We start from the raw sequence: 5,316 nt of genomic DNA on the forward strand, positions 1-5,316 counted from the left end.
CAATATTCCTGCATTGAAAGAGAGGCGCTTGCCATTGCTTGGGCCATCAGGCATTGTAAATTTTATTTGTGGGGAATACCATTCGTTGTAAAGTTTGACCATTGTCCTTTAGTGCAAGTGTTCTCCTTCATGGAGAGTGAGAGATTAACTCCCAGATTAAAACGATGGAGCGAGGGTCTGGAGGAGTTTAATTTTCAGGCAATATCTTCCTGGTTCTGCAAATAAGGCTGCAGACTGTTTGTCCAGATTACCTATTGAGGACTGTGATTACTTTTGTGATGCCGAACCTGTAAGAATTAGTTGGGTCAAAGAACCTGCTATCACAGAAAATGAGTGGGCTTAAGCCAAGTCTCATGAAGCACTCCTGCCTGTTGTTGCTGACTTTGTAGTCAAAGGGTAGCCTGGGTGCAAGACTGTTGATGCTGATTTGGTACCTTTCTCGTACATAAGAGACGAGCTAACGTTACTGCAAAATGAGTTAATGCATGGAGAGAGATTAGTACCGCCTTGTCATTTGAAACCCTAACTTGTCAATCTTGCACATGAAGGGCACTTGGGAAGGAGTCTTACTAAGGCCTGACTCTGTGAGAGGTATTGGTGACCAGAAATGGACCATCAAGTTGAGGAGGTAGTCAAAGAGTGTTAACAATGTGCCATGAATGACAAGACTCAGGTCACCAATTCTGCTCCCTTATCTCCAGTGGAGGTCCCACATAAACCTTGGACTAAGCTGGGTCCTTTTGAGCTGTTGGGGCCTTCTGAGAGATGTTTTATTGTTTTAGTAGACTACTCTTAAAAGTGGCTTTCCACCAGGTGTGTGAGCACTACCAGAACTAAAGTGATTCTAGACTTCCTCAAAGATTAATTTGCCTGTGAAGGTATTCCTGAATTCTTCATCACTGACAACGGTGTACATTTTATTTCTCAATAAATGCAAGATTTCTTGAAAGATTTTGGAATAACCCATCTTAGAACACCTCTCCATGCGCCACAGGCCAATGGTCTTGAGGAACTTATGAACAGGGTGGTTAAGGCTTGTGTTCAAAGAGCTTTAGAATCAAGAGTGCCACTGAAGGAAGTTTTGCGAGACACCTGGTGGGCACATGGCACCACAATTAATTATGTTACGAGGCGTTCTCCATTCCAGTTGTTGCATGGGAGGCCAGCTCACACTAAGTTGAATCCTGGGCGGTTGCCTTTGAGAGATGCTATTTCCTTGGATAAGGAGGAGGTGGATCAAAGGAGTTATAAGGAGAGATATGATTTTAAAAAATCAGTGTGGAAAAGATCACGGAGTGTAGGTGACTGGGTGTTATGTTAGGTTATGTTAATAGTCTTTTATAAAGCGCATGTACACCCAGGGTTTTCATGGCGCTGACTGACAGAGGACCCAGATGAACAAGGGAGAATGCCTAAACAAGAGCCAGGTCTTAAGCTGCTTCCTGAATGCTAGGAGGTTGGTACAGGAACGGATCCCCAGAGGGAGGGAGTTCCAGAATCCGGATGCAATAGTAGCGAACCTGCGTCCGCCCTGCAGTTTGAAAGTTGGCGTGACCAGAAGATGAAGATTAGCAGAACGAAGATTGCAGGAGGGGATATACCTAGGCAGAAGGATATTGATAAACTGAGGGCTACGGACATGAAGAGATTTGAAACAATACAGGCTGTTTTAAATTTTACTCTCTGAGGAAAAGGAAGCCAGTTAAGTTCTTTTAGTAGAGGCCTAGCTGACTGCCAGCGGGGCTGCCGGTGGATAAGTCTGGCGGTTTGGTTCTGAACCAGTTGGAGACGTTTGCTCAGGTAAAGAGGGAAGCCCAGATAGATGGAATTGGCATAGTCCAGGTCGGACAGTACGAGTGCTATCACCACCTGGATCAAGGCCGACTGGGTCAACATCCGACTAATTTTCCTTATCCTGCGGAGGTGGTAAAAGCAGGAGGATACCAACGAGCCAACCTGGGTTTTCAATGACAGATCTCTGTCGATGATTACTCCTAGGCTCTTAACCGATGTAGAGGGAGTTGGCAGGAGACCTAATTCAGGGGGCCAATAATGTGGGCCCCAGAATGTTTGGCTTTTGTCGTTGAGGATCATTTCTGTTTTGCCCGGATTCAATTATAAATGATTAGAGTCCATCCAGTGACTGATATGTAGCATGGTATCCTGAAACTCCCTTATGGAATCGGGAGAACTGTCTATAGTGAAGATAAGTTGGAGGTCGTCAACATAATTGAATGTGGCGGCCTTAAACTTTCTCAAGGACTTGATCAAAGGGACAAGATATAGATTGAACAAAAGGGGGAACAGAGATGAGCCCTGAGGAAACCCGCAGGTGATCGGGAGTTTAGAGGCAGTAAAAGGGGCTAGGCGGACCGATTGAGTGCGGTCACTGAGGAAAGAACTAATCCAACTGTAAGCTGAGCTCCGATGCCAGCTTGTTCGACACAGTCCAATAAAATGGCATGATCGACCGCGTCGAACGCGGCAGGCAGGTCTAATAAGACCAAAGCCTGAGGTATTGCTTTGTCTGCATTGTCATGAAGGGAGTGCATGACAGCAGTGATGACAGTCTCTGTGGAATGAGCAGGCCGGAACCCAGCCTGATGGGGATCCAGATGGTTGGAGTGTTCAATAAAGTTAGAGAGGTGGGTAGTAAAATGAGGTTCAAGAATTTTGGCCAGGTAAGGGAGAAGAGAAATTGGCATGTAGTTAGAGAGGACTGACGAGTACGCACCTGTTTTTTTTAGAAGGTCACAAACCCAGATGGCAAAACAAGGGTGTTACTGAGTTTATGGGTCCTTTTGTCATCTCTTCCATCCAGAGAAATGTTGTGACAGTGCACAATGGTGGTACGTGGAGCATGTTTCGACTTGTGAAGTTCAATGGTGACAAGTCGCTGTACCCTTCTTGTACTGATTCAATGTTGCCAGGATCACATTTGCCAAAACATAACTCTCCTCATACAAAATGTTTTTCTTCCAGTTTTAGTCGCCCTCCAATATGTTTCAAGGATTCTGAAATGAACTGATGTTAAATAGGAAATTGCTTTCCTTTTTGTCTTTCCTGTGGTTTTTCCCAATATCCTCACCTATTTATCCTTTCTATCTTCTTCCTTTTGCTCTTCCTGTTCTATTCGTTTGTATTATTAGTAAAGGGGATGTGTTGTAATAGCTTGCTTTGTTATGTTCCAGCTCGTGTTGGGGGTTCTAGTCTCCATGGTAATGTCCCTGCTGAGACAGTTGGAGACTGAGGGACCGACGAGCTGGTAGTGTCTGTTGGTGGTGCTGACATTACTCAAGCTTCAAATCTATCCATTGTCTATCCTTTCAACATTGACAAAAGGAAAATTGCTTTTCTGAGGAATATTTTAGATAATGTAAGGCACGTAGTCAAATGTTATGATACATGTATTATTTTTCCCCAAAACGTTACTACAGGTCTGTGATGACCAAAGAATTTGCTGCCCTTTTCCTCGTTTTAATAATTTTTTGAGTAGTGAAAATAATTGTAATATTGCCCATCACTTTCTTTCCATGTAATTTGCACTGCTATTATTCTAATAGTCAAAACACAACATAAAAGAATGTGAAAAGAATCCTTGAAAATGCACAAAGATGTATGGAGATCACGCCTTCCATGATTAGACAAGATAGAGCCCATGCGTGCATGTGTTGACATCAAAGGTGCACTGGTAAAGAAGGTGGCATAGTGGAATTTTAGCAGTAGATCATTCCAATCCAGTGGTGGTTTGCAAATAGTAATGGCAGTTGCCCATCGTACCAAAAACACAGATGTGGCATTACTAGTGAACACAAAACTGATCAGCGGCAGAACAGCACTCACCAGAATGTGTAGAAATGTCAATAATACAGCCAAGAGAGGGGCATGTAAGTCACTTTTTGCAGTATTAAAGTGGCATGAGACTCATCAGCAAGCTGGCAGGCAAGAGCAAGTTTCTCTTATTTTAAGTAGAAATACAGCCTAACATACAGCTACCACAATTGGGCGAGACAGATCTCTCCAACCATCCTCTCTTTGCCATATTATCTCTCAGCATCCTTACCATTTGACATTCATAGAACTCTCGGCCTTGAGGGCACACGCATTCCATCATGGAGTGACACAACAGGGCAGTGAGCAGAGGCATAACACACTACTAAATACGTGAATTTTCTACAATATTTGTTATTTTCACATTAGACTAGTGCATGGAATTTCCAGAAGTAAAATTACATTTTTATGTGTGCTTTTATAATTTAGTGAATGACTATATATTACACATTGCTTTCTGTCTACTTTAGATCAATTATTTGAGTTTTACAATGTGTTATTTTTGCCATTAATTATTTAAATATTTTGAAAATATTTTTATAAATAATAACCTTTTGTTAATTTCGTTTTTTTTTTTTTTTTTAATTATTTTTATTATTTTCACCTGGTATAAGGTTACAAAAACAATCAAATATTATTACAAAATAAAACGAGTTCATTGCTGTACATAGATCAGAACTTAGTGTCATCTCAATTCAATTCCAATTTCCCCCATATTTTCTCATATTTCTGCAACGATTTTACACCTCTTAGTTCTGCCAACGTACGTTCCATGGTGTTAATTTCATTAACCAAATACCACCATTCCAAAGCGTTAGGTGGGTTAGGGCTGACCCAAGCTCTAGCTAGAGTTAGTTTAGCACAGGATAATAGGATGGATAATAATACGGGATGTGGTTGATTTGTTGTGTATAAGCCTAATATTACCATGGAGGCTGTTATTGGTGTACTGGTTACTTTTTTTATAGCTAAGATTTTTCCCACTTCTTCCCAGAACTTCCCAAGTTTTGAGCATGTGAACAGCATGTGTATTAGATCGGCTGCATATTCGTCACATTTTGGACACTTGGTTTTTTCTCCCAAATTATTGTTTGAGGTCCATTTAGAGATCTTTTCTGGTGTATAATATAGCATATAAATGGTTCTGTATTGCTGTAAACGCAAACTAGAGGATCTTACATGTTGATGAATGTTAGTGTACGCATTAGCTATTTGTTGTCCTGTTATGTTGATTCCTAGTTTAACGTTCCATTTATTAGCTATAGCATCGTTATCATTCGTTCTTAGATCTGTCAATATCTTATATGCCAGACTGATTATTGATTTCTCCTTTTTTGAATTTAAGATGTCCCAAATACCCCCACTCGATAAGTCTTTAATTCTGTTCTCCCGCACTAAAAAATCATAGATTTGCCTATATTTAAACTCATATGTGTCGAGTAGTCCATATATTTGTTTTAAGGTGTGGAAATCCATTATGCCTTG

Source organism: Lissotriton vulgaris, unplaced genomic scaffold (genome assembly GCF_964263255.1).
Source record: "Lissotriton vulgaris unplaced genomic scaffold, aLisVul1.2 SCAFFOLD_2296, whole genome shotgun sequence".
Taxonomy (NCBI): domain Eukaryota; kingdom Metazoa; phylum Chordata; class Amphibia; order Caudata; family Salamandridae; genus Lissotriton; species Lissotriton vulgaris.